The 17,944-nt window shown below is 46.4% G+C and overlaps 1 protein-coding gene across 4 annotated transcripts in view; it reads right to left on the bottom strand.

Annotated features, from left to right (window-relative positions):
• The window catches only part of MYO1B (myosin IB), a 137,365-nt gene extending 123,987 nt beyond the window's left edge, over positions 1-13,378 (bottom strand). For 3 of the 4 annotated variants that reach the window (XM_077917358.1, XM_077917364.1, XM_077917370.1), the window contains exon 1: positions 13,178-13,378. The gene's annotated coding sequence lies outside the window, so the exon portion shown is untranslated. Of the gene's footprint in view, positions 1-13,069; positions 13,093-13,177 lie in introns of those variants that run through there. The other variant, XM_077917361.1, reaches the window with a different exon arrangement.
• Between the last annotated feature and the right edge of the window lie 4,566 nt (positions 13,379-17,944).

Genomic DNA, 17,944 nt, shown 5'->3' with positions numbered 1-17,944 from the left:
CTCCCTACAAGTCACAAAGAGGACAAAGCCAGCCCCTCAGCCCGATATATCCTACGCAGATCCTCAAAGCAATTCAGGAGAAGGTGGACAGGCAGGCAGAAACACAAAATACTATACAGTGGTACCTCGGGTTACATACGCTTCAGGTTACATACGCTTCAGGTTACAGACTCCGCTAACCCAGAAATAGTGCTTCAGGTTAAGAACTTTGCTTCAGGATAAGAACAGACAGCAGGAGGCCCCATTAACTAAAGTGGTGCTTCAGGTTAAGAACAGTTTCAGGTTAAGTACAGACCTCTGGAACGAATTAAGTACTTAAACCGAGGTACCACTGTACTGCTTCTCTGTCTCTCTCCGCCTTCCTCCAATGAACTCAGTTTGGGGTGGCATAGAAGATTCCCCTATCCTATTCTTCTCATATCAACTCTGTGAGGAAACTTAGGAAGAAATAGAGACTGAGGGAGGATTTGAATTACTCCCAGTCTGACTTTCTAACCAATATATACTGCTGGTTCTCCTGTACTGTATATAACTATAGTGTATAACTATAGTATATACATAACTATATACACTATATACTATATATTATATACTAACTATACACAGATTAATATATCAGCTGATACACCTTCCAAGAACACTCTGCAAAATTCCCCTTCATTAGACATTAACTTTTGAAAAAAAGAAATAAAAAGCCACACTGGTCCATCTCTTGCATGTGTTTACAAGAAAAATGTCAATTAAACATGCACACTACTAGGAACAAACTAGGTCACGCTTCAAACTGCTCCACTTCAAATCACTTGATACTTTTATCACTGCAATGTTAAATAACTGTGGAAATTACAAAATTCTTTTGTCCATCTGACTTCCACCAGTCTTCGTCATCAGGGCCAAATAAGAAGGTGAAAGGTTTTTTGTTTTTGTTTTTTTAAAGAAAGGGGTCAGATTAACCTCACCCAAGCCAAGAAAACAGGATAGATGCTCAGACCCAGAGTTAGAAAACAGTTGCTCTATCCAGAGCAAAGGCAGAGAATAACACGCCAGGGGGAATCAAAGCAAGCAACGCTAGCACAATTAATGGCATCGTGCCATGCAAATAAGGCTGGATAATTGCCTAAGGAAGCAAAAGCAGCATACCTGTTACAAATCACATCAGAAGCTTCCTGCTACTATCAGTTGAGCCGGCAATTCTATATGCTCTTAACTTCAGCCAAACAGCTAAGAGATTTCCTGTCTACCACTAATCTTAAAACTATTCCATGGGACAGCAAGCACTGAGCAAGCTGCTGTTTATGCAGACATGTGAGCAGGAGGTAAAGGGATGGGGAGAGAAAACTGGTCCTTAGACAGGCAAGTCATGGGGCCAAGTGAAAACCTTTGGATGTCTCTTGCCACCTAAGAAATACAGAGCTGGTAGGTGCAATATTGCCTTCTGGCCAGTTCTACTGTCAGATGCAGATGGCGTTGTGGTCTAAACCACTGAGCCTCTTGGGCTTGCCAATCAGAAGGCTGGTGGTTCGAATCTCCACAATGGAGTGAGCTCCCGTTGCTCTGTCCCAGCTCCTGCCAAAATAGTTCGAAAGCACACCAGTGCAAGTAGATAAATTGGTACCACTGCGGCAGGAAGGTAAACAGCGTTTCAGTGTGTTCTCGTTTCTGTCACAGTGTTCCGTTGCGCCAGAAGGGGTTTAGTCATGCTGGCCACATGGCCCAGAAAGCTGTCTGTGGACAAACACCAGCTCCCTCGGCCTGAAAGTGAGATGAGCACCCCAACTCCATAGTTGCCTTTGACTGGACTTAACCGTCCAGGGGTCCTTTACCTTTTTACCTTTAGTGGGGGTAAGAGGAAGTTGGCTTCACTATGGTGGAGCAGAGAATAATCAGGATGGATTTTGATGAGTCAAGAGCCATAGCAACCTTACAACAGCTTTTATTCCCAACAGCTTTTATTCCCAAGACTGCAGTGATCTTGCCAACAGACACATGGCATGACTGATATCCCAAGGGAACGTTGAGCTCCCTTCACTTGTTCAATCACCTTTTTGGCATCCATCTGTCTCAAGAGACAATGGAGTGTGCCTCCGGGGGTGAAGACATTAGCAGCACCAAAGTGACCACCCTGGGGCACAAGCCTGGGCAGTGTGTATGGAGGCCCTGGGCTGCCCAGATGACAAGATCCACCTCCCACCAGTCAGCCTCATTGATGTGGTCCAAAGGAAAGCAGAGCAATACGTTTGGCACCAGCTTGGGTCCAGGAGTTGCTGGAAGGAGGCATACAAGATGCCATGCAACCCTACACACTCTGGATTTATGTAGGGTTTACTCCTTGGCCTTTTCTTCTCCTGAAGATATCCTGCAAGGCAGTGGAAGATTAGGATCAGAGGTCCGCTGCATGTGAAGACAGGCGATTAAGTGGATGAGTAGGTCTAGAGAGCAGTTTCTGCATGTGCTGTAGAAGGAAGTGGGGCTCGTCAGCCTGGGAAGGTAGCCCATTCAGGAGAAGGTTCCATCACCCATAGCTCCACTTAACATGTTAATCACATGAAGGTGTCTCTGTGAATAGGAGAGGTTGTGCTGGCCCCATCCCCACTGTCTACACACTGAGTGCCAATATGTGTGTAGCAGAAGCCTAGGCACATTGAGCTCAGAGCACATAGCCTTCCACAGTACAGTGGTACCTCGAGTTACAAACGCCTCAGGTTACAAACGCTTCAGGTTACAAACTCCGCTAACCTGGAAGAGTTACCTCGAGTTGAGAACTTTGCCCCAGGATGAGAACGGAAATCGTGTGCCGGCAGCGCAGCGGCAGCAAGAGGCTCCATTAGCAAAATCATGTCTCTAGTTAAGAACAGTTTCGGGTTAAGAACGGACCTCCAGAACGAATTAAGTTCGTAACTAGAGGTACCACTGTATTTTGTGCCCAGTTCCAGCACACGTTTTGCACTACAAGCATAGGCTTCCCCTGTGCAATGTCCATGGTCAACACAGAGATGTTGCAGGCGGAGACGTTATGTGATGGTGGGAGCACAGCAACTGGTCCTCAGTCATCGTGGGAGAGATCCTTCCATGCAACAAGGGCGACTTCCATCTCTCCATAACAAAACAGTCATGTGACTTGACCATACCAAAGTACGATTACGGAGCTATTCATCGGAACTGCAAATTCAGAAAGGACTCAAATCAAAGGAATTGCTGAACTCCTATGACTTCAAATGTAGTGTGTGTGTGTGTGTGTGTGTTTAAAAAAAACCTGACTGTACCTAGACAACTTAGAAGGAAAGCATTCATTTTTCCACCTAATATTTCAGAAGTCTCAACTACTCGTCGAGTTTTTTTATACATATCAGTTTCAAATTAGGGTAATAAACTGGCTAGATAAGACAAACATGAAAGTGTGATACCCATCAAAGTGTGATTAAAAAAAAAATAATCTTCAAAAGAAGGGAGACATCCTGTGGATTAAATTCCGGTTTACAACTTCCAGTTTTGTCATTCATATTCTTAAGCAAAAAAAACCTAAAAACTCTGGCGCTATTACTTACTGCTGTTGAAGAAATATGATATTTGAAAGGGATATAAGGAGATTCTTTCCCCTTGATGCTCAGAAACGTGATGATCTCAGAGGACCTTGTTGAAAACAGACCCTCCACACTTTCCTATATTCTTCCAGCCTTTTGCAAATCTCTAGCGGGAAACGTAATTACTTGAGTCATGTCTCAAATGCCTATTTCTTAATTACTTATTTCTGCTGCGTGTTATTCTTATCTCCAAGTAAATGAGGCATCTCGATTCAGATCCTAGCTAACCCTGAACTTGGGGGATTTAGACTAAAGTTTTCCTACCAATGATTGCTTCCAATTATCTGAAAATCTAGGTAACATAGGTTTCGCTGCAGTTATGCATACTTTTTTCTGGCTGTCCAGTTTGCAAGTTTTCATAATGCTTCAAAGCTGTCGCATTACTGAGATCAGAAGAGGGAAAATACATCTCTGCTTCTCAAGCTGTTGGTGGAATTTAATACCATTGGCTACAGCGTGGTTATCAGGGATGCTCAACATAAAAAAACTAAGATGGCCACTGGTTACATCACCTCCTGACAAATAGAAGGGGAAGAAATTGAGGCAGTGAGAGATTTTACTTTCTTGGGTTCCATGATCACTGCAGATGGTGACAGCAGTCACGAAATTAAAAGACGCCTGCTTCTTGGGAGAAAAGCAATGACAAACCTAGACAGCACCTTAAAAAGCAGAGACATCACCTTGCCAACAAAGGTCCGTATAGTTAAAGCTATGGTTTTCCCCGTAGTGATGTATGGAAGTGAGAGCTGGACCATAAAGAAGGCTGATTGCCGAAGAATTGATGCTTTTGAATTATGGTGCTGGAGGAGACTCTTGAGAGTCCCATGGACTGCAAGAAGATCAAACCTCTCCATTCTTAAGGAAATCAGCCCTGAGTGCTCACTGGAAGGACAGATCCTGAAGCTGAGGCTCCAATACTTTGGCCACCTCATGAGAAGAGAACTGCTAGGTTGGCAGGAGCTGGGACCAAACAATGGGAGCTCACCCCGTCGCAGGGATTCGAACCACCGACCTTCTGATTAGCAAGCCCAAGAGGCTCAGTTGTTTAGACCACAGCGCCACCAGCATCGCTATGGAGCCATTTGGCACCTAGCTTATGTATCTGCATTTCTAACACTCGTCAAAAAGCCTCAGTGGCTAGGAGTGCCTTCTACCAACTATGGCTAGTGCGCAAGCTATGGCTCTTCTTAGGCAGGAATAGCCTGGCCATAGTAATTAATGCATTGGTAACTTCAAGACTTGATTACTGCAGTGCACTCTATGAGAGGCTACCCTTGCACTTGGTCTGGAGCTCCAGCTCCAGCTCCAGTTGATGGGAACAGACAACCGGCAGCACATAACATATGGGCAGTCAGTACAACCTTTAAGCACTGGTGTTATCGGGCCAAGTTCAAGCTCAGTTGGTTAGAGCATGGTGCTGATAATGCCAAGGTTGCAGGTTCGATCCCCCTATGGGACAGCTGAATATTCCTGCATTGCAGAGGGTTGGACTAGATGATCCTCAGTGTCCCTTCCAACTCTCCAATTCTATGATTAATTTACATGGACCAGAACAACCTGGGTTTTGGAAACTTTAAGGACTGCCTATTCCATTATACCCTCTGCCCAGTTACTGAGACCTTGATTAGTTCGTCACAGCACTGAAGAGAGATGTGAAGTACAGTGGTACCTCGGGATACATACGCTTCAGGTTACATACGCTTCAGGTTACACACTCCGCTAACCCAGAAATAGTCTTCAGGTTAAGAACTTTGCTTCAGGATGGGAACAGAAATTGTGCTCCAGCAGTGCGGCGGCAGCAGGAGGCCACATTAGCTAAAGTGGCGCTTCAGGTTAAGAACAGTTTCAGGTTAAGTACGGACCTCCGGAACGAATTAAGTACTTAACCCGAGGTACCACTGTACACTGCAAAAAACCCAAGAACCCCCCACCCTGGAAATCCAACATAAGACAAAAAATGCACAGCTAGAATTTGTCTACCTAGAAATGGTTTCCTTTGTGATAAGCGTTTCATTTAGATGACTCCGATGCAATTTCAGTTTAATGACTCTAATGCAATTTAACCACAGTACATTAAGCTCATGCCTGATCCCTCTCCCTAAGCAATAAATGTCGCCAAAATATGAATTGTTTTCACACTGTTACTGCTTAAAGCCTATGATCTGAGGGTGAGACCTTGAGATGGATAACATAAAACCACACTGGAACTGTGTCATGAGCCGGTCGGCATCAGGTAAATTTGCAAAAGCACAATTGATGCAACCAATGACAAAGGGAAATGCAGCTTGTTTAAGGTCACTATTCAATACTCTGCTTTGAGATTCTGGGGCATGTCTTTCTTTCTTTTACAGCTCTGTATTCTTCATGTGGGACGTGGGTGGTACTGTGGGTAAAAGCCTCAGCGCCTAGGGCTTGCCGATCGAAAGGTTGGCGGTTCAAATCCCCGCGGCGGTGTGCGCTCCCGTTGTTCGGTCCCAGCGCCTGCCAACCTAGCAGTTCGAAAGCACCTTCGGGTGCAAGTTGATAAATAGGGACCGCTTACTAGCGGGAAGGTAAACAGCGTTTCCGTGTGCGGCTCTGGCTCGCTAGAGCAGCGATGTCACGCTGGCCACGTGACCCGGAAGTGTCTCCGGACAGCGCTGGCCCCCGGCCTCTTCAGTGAGATGGGCGCACAACCCTAGAGTCTGTCAAGACTGGCCCGTACAGGCAGGGGTACCTTTACCTTTACCTTATTCTTCATGTATTATATTTCAAAAAGAATCATACAAGCACAGGGTTATCTCCAATCCCACATGATTCCTGCATGGTAATATATGAGGACTCCTACAATTGCCAAAAGAAACTTAGCACTACAAGTGGGAGGGGGGGGAGTTTCTATACAGAACTGAAGAGAAACAATTCTGGCTAAGGAATGCATGAAACAACAATGCTCTGCACATTCCATTGAAGTGTTCAAGTCTCCTTTGCACCACTTATGTAACACAAAAACTCCTAAAATAAATACCTCCCTTTTTTCCAGGGAAGTTATTTCAGTTGCACTGAGAAATTTTAGGAAGAGTAAGATAAGGGTAGTAAGTCAAATTTTCACATACAGGCAAACCCAACCCCCAATTTACATGTGTTCCATATGTGCATGACTACGCGCACACACACACTGCTCCAAACCCGAAAGTGACCGGAAAACATCACAAAAAGGAGCAGGGATGAAACAGGGACTTTCCCAATGGTATTTCAAATGTATGCAATTTCACTAAACACACGGTGCCTTGGAACGTAACCCCCGCGTAAATGGGGGGGTTGCGTGTACAGCAATTAATGTTAACAAAACAGCCATAGCAACATACATATTGTTAGAACCACTAATGTACAGTGGTACCTCGGGTTACATACGCTTCAGGTTACAGACGCTTCAGGTTACAGACTCCGCTAACCCAGAAATAGTACCTCGGGTTAAGAACTTTGCTTCAGGATGAGAACAGAAAGCGTGCTCCGGCGGCACAGGAGGCCCCATTAGCTAAAGTGGTGCTTCAGGTTAAGAACAGTTTCAGGTTAAGAACAGACCTCCGGAATGAATTAAGTACTTAACCCAAGGTACCACTGTAGTTGTTTCTTTTGTCAAAGACTAACATATAGCACTGAAATTATTAATATTATTGGCATAGAATGAGGTCAAGTATAGAACTTTGCTTCAGGATGAGAACAGAAATCGTGCAGCGGCGGCGCAGCAGCAACAGGAGGCCCCATTAACTAAAGTGGTGCTTCAGGTTAAGAACAGTTTCAGGTTAAGAACAGACCTCCAGATTGAATTAAGTACTTACCCAGAGGATACCCCACATTGGGACTAAAAGTATGCTGCCCAGGAAGTTTTCTGTGAGCATCAGCTTATTAACTGCCCTACTATGCAGATGTGCCAGACCAACAGAGACCAATATGGGAAAAACCTCTCCTTTGAAACAGGATTTGACAAAGCAATGATTCACATAATGGAGGGCTGGTCACCTAGAGCCTTGTTAGATTCACAGACAATGGTAGTCTGGCATATGGAGGGAAAGGGTCATGACTCAAACAGTTCACCTGCCTGACTTTGCAATTTTGTGGGAACAAGAAAAAACTATTTCTACATAGTTTCAGAAGGCAGTGATCCTAGAATTGCTAAGCAAGGGTGGTAGGGGGCATGAAAGTCACCTAGGCCAAAGTGTGGTTCCCAGGATCCTCCCAACATTCCCAAAACATTAACAAATAAAATAAGCCGAGAGAAGGAATATCAGGGTGCGTCATGACTTAGATGCTTGTGGAGTAAGAATTAAAATTAGCATACATGCCCAAATGGCTGAAGTAAATGACTAAATGATTTGGGGGGGGGGGGTCAGATGAGTAGCTCACTATTGCATTTTGCAGAAACATAAAATGTTGCAGAGTAATTACTAGTGTTAGGGACGCGGGTGGCGCTGTGGGTAAAAGCCTCAGCGCCTAGGGCTTGCCGATCGAAAGGTCGGCGGTTCGAATCCCCGCTGCGGGGTGCGCTCCCGCTGCTCGGTCCCAGCGCCTGCCAACCTAGCAGTTCGAAAGCACCCCCGGGTGCAAGTAGATAAATAGGGACCGCTTACTAGCGGGAATGTAAACAGCGTTTCCGTGTGCGGCTCTGGCTCACCAGAGCAGCGATGTCACGCTGGCCACGTGACCCGGAAGTGTCTCCGGACAGCGCTGGCCCCCGGCCTCTAGAGTGAGATGGGCGCACAACCCTAGAGTCTGGCAAGACTGGCCCGTACGGGCAGGGGTACCTTTACCTTTAATTACTAGTGTTAAATACAAAGGATGGAGATGCATGCATCAACTCACTTCTAAAACTGAAGGAATTTACACGTTCCACCTCCATGTCTTTTGAGGAACTTGTAAGCTGAGCAACTTTCTTGGAAATGGATCAAAACTCTAGCAAGAAGAAAATTAGATAATACTGGTGGCCAGCCACATATTGTTGCATTTGTGTGTGTTTTTTAATGTAATTATTTCTGAATTATTAAAGAACAGCCATTGATTTATGCCATAATTGTTATGGCTTTCACTGTCAAGCAGCTTTAGTGCTTACTGAAAGCTCTGTAGGTATGCTACCCTCATGTTGTGTATGCCAATTTAATTCAAGGACTTTCCAAATCAAAGACAGGGCTTTAATGGGACACTGGAGCCAGCATCCCAGAGCACATAATCAATAACATTTAGTAAAACACTGCATCCACGAGGGTAATTTGAGAAGGCAAAGGAAATATGGTGCACATCTCAGTTCAAACTGTTATATTTCTTAGCCCCTTATTTTCACTGATAAAATACATTTCAGCTCATTCATCAATAAAGTGCTTGCGAATACAGAAATGAATTCTACATATTTTAAAACATTAGCTCTGGTCCCCAACTTTAAAATATTGAAGCACATCCTTAAACACCAGGCTTCAATATAAGCTTGCAGACAAGACATTCATGACAGATGGAGTCAAATTGTGCCTGGAGATGACACACTTGAGTTAATCTAAGCACTTTTAATAATTGATCTTCTCTAGAATATCATTTACATTTCACATCTTCCCTTATGGCTTAGATACCAAAAGTTCCTGTTTTCTTGAAAATTCACAACCCTTTTTCTATAAATACAGCTGCAAGGCAATTACTCATCCCATTTGCTTTTCAATAGTGAAATGACACCCATCACTGACAATGATTTCAGCCTAGCCCGTTCAGACCATCTGTTAAAAGTCAACCCCCTAGTGCTTGCAAGACCAACACCAGTTTTTAAACTGAACAGCTACTGGGTTGTGGATCCAGTTTGGGCAAACCCCAAATCCCAAACCAAAGCAAGATGCTTAAGACCTCTTCCAAAGTGAAGCACTCTAAAGCAAAGTGGGCTGGCTGCGAAGCTTTCTGCATATATTGGAGCAGCTATCAAAGCCCCAATGAATGCCACCAGAGCAGTCATGTCATCAGCTTTTACAGCTGTTCCTATATACTGGGAGTAAAGGTAAAAGGTAAACGACCCCTGGACAGTTGAGTCCAGTCAAAGGTGACTATGGGGCACAGCACTCATCTCGCTTTTAAACCAAAGGAGCCAGTGTTTGTCCACAGACAGCTTTCCGGGTCATGCAGCCAGCATGACTAAACTGCTTCGGGCGCAACAGAACACAATGACGGAGGCCAGAGCACATGGAAACGCTGTTTACCTTCCTGCCACAGCAGTACCTATTTATCTACTTGCATTGGTATGCTTTTGAACTGCTAGGTTGGCAGAAGCTCACCCGACTGAGCAGATTCGAACTGCCGACCTTCTGATCAGCAAGCCCAAGAGGCTCAGTGGTTTAGACCACAGTGCCACCCACGTCCCCTATAATGAAGAACCTTTGGCCCACCAGCCAGGGGGGACCAATTTGGCCCAGCAAACCATTTTCCCCAACCCATGCCCACCAATCAGCTAATACCACTCCAATAGATGAATGGCGTCACCTCCACCAGTTCCCCAAAGAAGCAGAATTTAGCCCCCTTCTCATCCGTTGATAAGAAAGGGGTATAGTATAATCCTGCTCAGTTTGGCTGGGAACTGGCGTTTAGCCCCCTCAGCTGATGAGGGGGTGGGTTAAACCATGCTCAACTGGTTCCAGAGAGCAGAACTGAAGTCTCCACTCATCAGCTGATAAATGGCGTTCAGTCCTGTTTGGTGATACTTCATCAGCTTGTTCCCTGTGGGGAACGCGCTGCTGAAGCAAACTCCTGGAAAGAGGATTCAAGTCTCTGCTCATCAGCTGGTTACTGTCTCCCCCTCACTCCAACAAGTCAACTATGACAGGCAAGTCCCCTAGGGCTGGGTGATATAGCAATGTATCATCCAAAACTAGTTTGAAGTCCATATTGTGATGTCGGTTTCATAATTTTTGACCTGGCAATATATTGCGAATCACTATGTGTGTGCGCTACACGAAAATCACAATGCGGGAATACCCATGAAGCCAGCCAATGCCTCTACATAGCTCCATACTTAGTTCAGACACTGTGATATATCAATATATTACAATGATTAGCTGGTGATATATCACAATGTTGAAAACCAGATATCGCCCAGCCCTACTGCCCATCAGTCGTCGGAGCTGCCATTTTGCTAATGTTACTATAGATTCCTCATTGCCCCGCTCTGCATATCAATCTAGTCCAACCGCCTGCAATTCAGGAATATGCAGGTGTCCTATATGAGGATCGAACCTGCAACCTTGGCATTATCAGCACCATGCTCTAACCAACTGAGCTATGTTCACATATGTTCACAGGATGATGGTGTCCCAAAGCAGAGTACTTTGAGCACCCAACCGGGGGCCAGGATAACTTCTGAATAACCACTATCTAGACAGCCTATATTGGAGGACAACCTGTCACTGTCCAGATGGTGTTGTACAACTCCCATAATCATCCCTGGCCATTGGTCATGCTGGATGAGGCTGATACGAGAATCCAGCATCATCTAGCGGGCCACCGCTTCCCCACTCCTGGAAGAGTTCATCAACTAGAAGGTGGTTGGTTCTTCTCCCCCACCTCCCAATTCATGCTCCAGTGTGTGACAAATTCCAAATGCACACAGGTATACAGGCTGATAGGCTAGTAACCTCTGTGGGCTTATTTGCAAGCCTGCCTTGATGATTTCAACACTAGTATGAGAGGTAGAGAAAAATCCTTTGGAAAAAGTACTCCAGGACAATGTCACCTATTGTGCAACTGATGAACTCAGCAATTATTTCCATATGATTTTCCCACTCAGGCACTCCCTTAAGCATGAGCCACCTTTTCTCGAGTTAGGAACATAGTTATAACTCTGATAATGGACCATGCAAAGAAATTTACTCTGAATGGCAACTTCTCTCCTTTACGAAAAGGGGAGGGGGGTATAAATAAAGCCAGAAATGCAACAAGAATTGTTTTTCCTTCTTTATTTGCTTTCCTAAATAACTGAAAGCTTGAACAGCTGCAATATACGTTGAAAAAAGTTCGGGTTTTTTCCTATCACCACTGCATCTCTATGGCAGAAAAAAGCTTCACTTGTTGATTTTCTGTTTCCTCTACAGCTGTTTTAAGGCACAAAGCCTCTGTTCATAAATAAGGTGACAATTGTAGTAAACGCAAGAAGAGAGGCAGAGCAGCAGCTTGCCTCTACCCAATGCCATCCTGCAGCTTTGCTGCTAGGCAGAGAACTTGTTGCAGCTAAAAATTTCTACCTCTGGATTCTTAAACAAAAGGAACAGTCCCCCGCCCTGCCTCCACAAGGCACAGATGTCCAAAGCTTGGGACAAAAGGTCTCTAAAGACAAAGAGTTACATGGGCACCCTAGTGGCTCCAGGGCTTAAACACACTGAAATCTGCAGTCACAGAATCTGGTTTCAATCCCTCTGCAGGCGCCACACATACATGAAGGACAGAAAGGAGCTCTCTCTCGCATCCAGTCCTTGAGACTAAACAAAGACCAGGCAGGGAAGAGAAGAGATGCAGGAGGAGAGAACCGATTTCACAAGAGGGGATCCAAATTCACAAGAGGGGATCCAACTTCACCGGAGAAAACCAAACGCGTGGCTTTAAACTTTAAGTCCCCCTCTGCTCCTAGGAAACGCTGCGCCCTGGCAACATGTTTCCAAGAGTTCCTTTCGAAATCAAACTCAAGAAGGGGGAGGGAGGCGAAAGGCTAAAAGTGGGTGTGTAATGACCTAGTCGAATTCCATTTAGACCTACTTCCCAGGTGCCCGGTCCCAAAGAAGCGCAGATCCGGATCACAGACCAGCAGCCACACATACAGCAACTCAACAAATCCTGGTTCCTCTGCTCATCCCCCGACGGAGCCAAAGTAGCCTCCCTATCCTAACGCTGCCTCCATACCCAATCCCTCGAAAGCCCGTGTTCCCAAATCTCACCGTCATCACACAAACCCCAAACAAGCCTTTCCCTAATCTCCTGCGACCCCCCCTCCCCAAAGGACCTCCCCTCACCACCCTATTCCCACCTTCAGTCTCCAAACCCCAATTCCCCATTTTTTCCCCTTAACCCCCATCTTCGAGACCCACAGGATGGGCTTTTTTTTTTTTAAGGGTCCTTCCCATCCTCAGCCAGACCACTCGAGCTCCCTTAATTCATCCATCCCCCCTCGCCCCTTCCCAAGCCGCCTCTCTCCCCTTCCCTCTCAGCCTCCCTTAAGCAACACGAGCTGCCCCCTCTCCTGCCCTCACGTCGGGGGGAAATGCGCCCTTTTGATCTCCAAGCCAGTCCCTCCCCAAGCCAGCCCTTCGCCACCTAGAGCGGGGGGGGTCGGTGGATGGGGGGGTCGCACTGCCTCTCCAAAAGCCCCTGGCCCAGCAGCACTGGACCAGCACCCTACCCAAGTCCCTTTCCAAAGGCCCCCCTCCCCTTTCCAATCCCCTTCCAAACTCAGCTCCGCGCGCCCACCCACCCCGCGCGCCCCCGAAGCGGCGGGGCACCTGGAGGCGCGCGATCCAGCAGCAGCAGCGCCCGAGGGGGCGGGCAGGAGGGTACCCCCCCCCCCAAAGCAGCTCCGCGGGGAGTTCCACGGGCGCCTCTTGGCGTACCTTCCCCCCTCTTGATCCGACGGGAGCAGCTCCAGGCGCTCGGTTCCTCTCGTTCTCTCCGCGGCACGCGCGCCCTCTGCGCCTGGCGGAGAAACCCTCCCTCCGGCGAAAGAGAGAGAGAGAGAAGAGAGAGGTCGTCCCGGCTTCTCCCGCCAGCCAAAGGGAAGCCGCTGCCGAAGCAGCCGGCGGCCAGGGCGGCCACGCCTCTCGGCCGGCAGGAGGGGTGGGCGCTGCGGAGACGCCCGGACCCCGCGCCTCGGCGTCAAAGGCGAACCGGTGGGAAGCGCCGCCCAGCGGCTGAGGCGGGCGCAGGGGAAGTTTGCATCATTCATTCATTCATTCATTGGACTTCATAGTCCTTGTCACCCGAAGGTTTCTTCTTCTTTTCGTATATAATTTCTATTACGTTTTCTGTTGCAGTTTAAAATGCTCATTCCACATCCTTAAGATATCAGTGACTTCCCTTCTTCTCTTTCCGTGCTTCGTTTTACAGGTCATAAATCCCTGCGCTTTTTACAAAAACCATACCATTCAGTATTCTCTTATTGCATCCATCCAAACTTGTTTACACTGTTGAATTTACTGTATCTCAGTGCTGCCAGCGTTTTCAGCTGTACACAATCATTTCCCATATATTCCATAAACGTTTTCCATCTTCTTCAAACATATGTTCTTCTTGTTCTCTGATTCTATATGTTTAAGTCTGCCAGGTGTGCATATTCTGTCAACACCCGAAGGTTTCCATGCGACTTAGAATCATAGCATCGTACAGCTGGAAGGGATTCCCCCAGGGCCATCTAGTCTAACCCTCTGCAATGCAGAAATCTCAACTAAATCATGCATGACAGCTGGCCATCCCACCTCTGCTTAAAATCCTCCAAGGAAGGAGATTGCTCAACCTCCGGAGGGGGACTGTTCCACTGTCCAACAGCTCTTACCCTAAGAAAGTATTTCCTGATGTTTACCTGGAATCTCCTTTCTTGTAACTTGAAGCTGTTGGTTCGAGTCCTACCCTCCAGAGCACACATACATACACAAACACAAACAAACCATAATATGGCATCTCCCTCTAAATTTCCTCATGCTGGGAGATGCCGAGGCTCAAGAAACACAGCCGTTTACATTCAGGAGTCCTGCTCATATAATCTCATGAGTAGTTTCTCAATAGGTCATGGGAGGAAATGCACTCTGCACCTGCTCAGAGGTGCTCTCACCTCTTCATCTTTCCCACATTTTGTCCAGGCACTGATGGACACCTGGGCCCACAGCTGCAAACTTGAATAAAATATTGCGGGGAGCCCAGGTAAGCCCCACCCTGCATAACTGATCACAGTATGTGGCACACACCCATTGGAATCGCAATGCTCATCAACTGGGGGGTGGGGGCAGCTAACTCAGATATTTTATTTTGGGGGCTGAAGGGACCTCAGCCCCTAGGAGTTGGCTGCTATGCCCAGGCTGAACCCTTTGCCCGGACAAATTTAAACCTTCTGCAAAGAGAGGAAATCTCAGGAAACTCACGATAAGATTGTAGTCTAGTTTTACCAGGTCCAGGATGGCTGCACTTCTGTTTACAGTGCAGAGGTGTACCTAGGCTCCCTTGCGCCCTTGACAAGGAATTGTACCAGCACTTCCCCAGGCCCAGGGAGTGTGCAGACCAGCGGGCAGGCTCCTAGCCCCTCTGAGCCAAATTGGTGAGGCACATTGTGCCCTCCCCACAGGACCTCCATCCTTGGTGGAGGCCAATCTGGCCTACATGTAGGCCCCTGTTCCATTGTCTATGGGAAAGGCTCCAAAATGTATTTTAAGACACAGTGGCTGCTTTATTGACTGCTGCTCTACAGACTCACTTCAAATGACAGCCTCTGAGAGAATAATTGTATTTTTCTTTCTGACAAGGAGAGCATCCAGAAGAACCATGTATTCTGAGATAAAACCTCTGACTAAGGGCTCAGAACACTTGCTTTCCCTCTGTGTTGGTCTAGTTAACATCTTAAGTGTCTACACTTTGACCATGTACATCCGGCTCTCCTTGCTTTTATCAGATTCCCACATTTCTGGATGCTGGCCACCTCAACCTGCACATTGTGTTAAAGAGATGGCCTGAATCTTAGGACTCACACAGGGAGGGCCTGGATCTAGATTAGGACCCCAGCAAGTACAACGGGATAACCTTTGCTCCTTGAGCCATGCTGGTAAAAATTGCTCCCACCCAACTATTTATTTATTTAGAAGCATTTCTACGCTGCTTAATGTTTTTCAAATCCCTAGCAGCATACAGAATGAATATAAAAACAAGAAAACAGTACAGCGGTACCTTGGTGGTCGAACGGCTTGGCTCCTGAACAAATCGGCTCCTGAACACCGCAAACCCGGAAATGAGTGTTCCGGTTTGCGAAGGTTTTTTGGAAGCCGAACATCCAACGCGGCTTCCGATTGGGTGCAGGAGGTTCCTGCAGCCAATCGGAAGCTGCAGCGCCTTGGTTTTCAAACTGTTTTGGGAGTCAAACAGACTTCCGGAACGGATTACGTTCGAGAACCAAGGTACCACTGTACAATAAAAAGAGTAAGGCAGCTTGACAAGTAAATACAAGAATTCAGGAATAACTGGTGCATTTTTTGCAAGTTGTCTGAAGCAACTGATAGATGATACTTCACCTATGGCAGAGCGAAGGGCATTCCACACTTCAGGAGTAATGACAGAAACTTCCTATTTTCACGTCACCACCCCATGTTACTCTGTAGGGTGTGGTGCTACAAGTTAAATTTCCCGCATGACCTAAGTGACCTTAGCTCTTAACAATGGTAGGCAGCCTTTCAGGTAACCTGGTCATTTGTTGTCATTTGCCGCAGAAGAGAAGCTAATATTGGTGCCACTTTTGTTGACCTGCCCTGAGCATTTTACAGGCGGACGTTTTGGAGACTATGACTTTTAGTTCACCAAGCCTACTTCAATATATTCAGCAGGCAGCCAAAAGGAAATTTTGTTCTGAAAACAGAATGCCTCGTGCACATGGAGGGAAATTTTGTGAATAGAATCTACGACCCTGGCTGACAAATACACCTCTATTGTAGCACTTCCAGCAAATCCACTCCTCCCTTACACGGGCATTGGGGCAAGATCCCATAACATTCTGAAGCATGCTGGAAGGCTGCCACTGTTTTTTATGGGCAGCGGTGCCGTGCCTTGAACAGCTGCCAACAGGCAATAATAATTAAAGGGTGGCACTTTGGTGGCAAGAAGATGGAAGTTTTAGCAAGGAGAACCCCAGCTTCTTGAACTGATTCCTGCCTGCTATGTAGCTTGTTCAGAGCAAAAAAACTCCTGGTTCCTGCATTAATGCTGCAACTCTATGTGGGTCCAACCAGAAGGTCTTGTGGTATTAGGCAAATCTAAGCATGTTTATTTCAACAGCTAGAGGCTTGCCTGACTTTGCATAGGATTGGGCTATAAAGTACAGTGGTACCTCTGGTTACGTACTTAATTCATTCCGGAGGTCCGTTCTTAACCTGAAGCACCACTTTAGCTAATGGGGCCTCGCGCCGCCGCCACACGATTTCTGTTCTCATCCTGAAGCAAAGTTCTTAACCTGAGGTACGATTTCTGGGTTAGCGGAGTCTGTAACCTGAAGCGTATGTAACCTGAGGTACCACTGTAGCAATATCTATTGTTATAGATTTGGATGGAATCCTCCTAAAGCCTAGAAATTAATAAATGGTAGGATTTTGATTATTTGGAATGTGAAGGGAGAAATACAAGCTCCAGAGGAATTCCTAAACTAACTTATGCAAAATGACCTGGCCAATCTAGGCCCATCAAGAAGGAATACAGGGCCATTGAGAGTCATTGGCAATGAAAGAGAACTGTCCTCCTTCTGGCCCTGAGGTGTAAACAGAGATTGGGGGTTGGGCGCGTGAGGGAACAGGAAAAGAGAGTTTTTAGCAGGGTGTTCTGGGAAGAAGGGGGAAGAAGAAAGAATGGGATCCATCTTGGGCAGACTGGCTGAAGGCTGGCTGGGAGAGATGCCTTGGACTCCACAGCTGCTCTGCTGTGGGGGACAAGCCCTTCTTGAAATAACCTTGCCGTAAGATCTGGACTCCCTCCATGCAGACTAAAGGTTTAAATAGGTGAATAAACCATATTCCTTAAACCTACAACAGTCTCTGTTGTGTCTCAATTCTCCAAAGGAACACAGATCCTGACTGAAATCCCTTGGAACCTTGCATAGACTGGAGATGGCACCCAATTTTTGTAATACTATTTACATGGAAGGAAGCCTCATTGACATCAGTGGGAGTTACATTTAGATAGATGTGCTTAAGACCAAGCAGTTAGTCTACTCTAATTGAACTCTATAACTTGAACTCTATAACTTTCCACCATGTTGTGGAAAAGTTTGTATTGCACAAAGGTTGCAAGCCTACGCAAGCGTGGGTGGACAAACCCCGTAACATAATTATGGGAGTTTAAAAAGGCGATGAGTGCATCCTACCAACTTTAGAAGTCAGGTGTGTGTGTGTCCACTCCCACCTAGCCTTGACTTTTGATGTTAACAAAATTTTAACCTATGATTATGGAACCATACATACCTATTAGATGGTTTGATGTATTTGGTTTGAAGCTCCCCACAAACCGAGCAGCTGATACTTCAAACATGGGTTTCTTACTTAACTTTAACTATGAAAAATTAGGGATCCCCTCCAAACCAGTGCCAAACTGTTGCAGTTGTTTTTGCAGCAAAAACCGTGTGCAAGACACCCTAAATT

Source organism: Podarcis muralis, chromosome 1 (assembly GCF_964188315.1).
Source record: "Podarcis muralis chromosome 1, rPodMur119.hap1.1, whole genome shotgun sequence".
Lineage (NCBI taxonomy): Eukaryota > Metazoa > Chordata > Lepidosauria > Squamata > Lacertidae > Podarcis > Podarcis muralis.
This window is presented reverse-complemented; position numbering and strand designations above follow the sequence as displayed.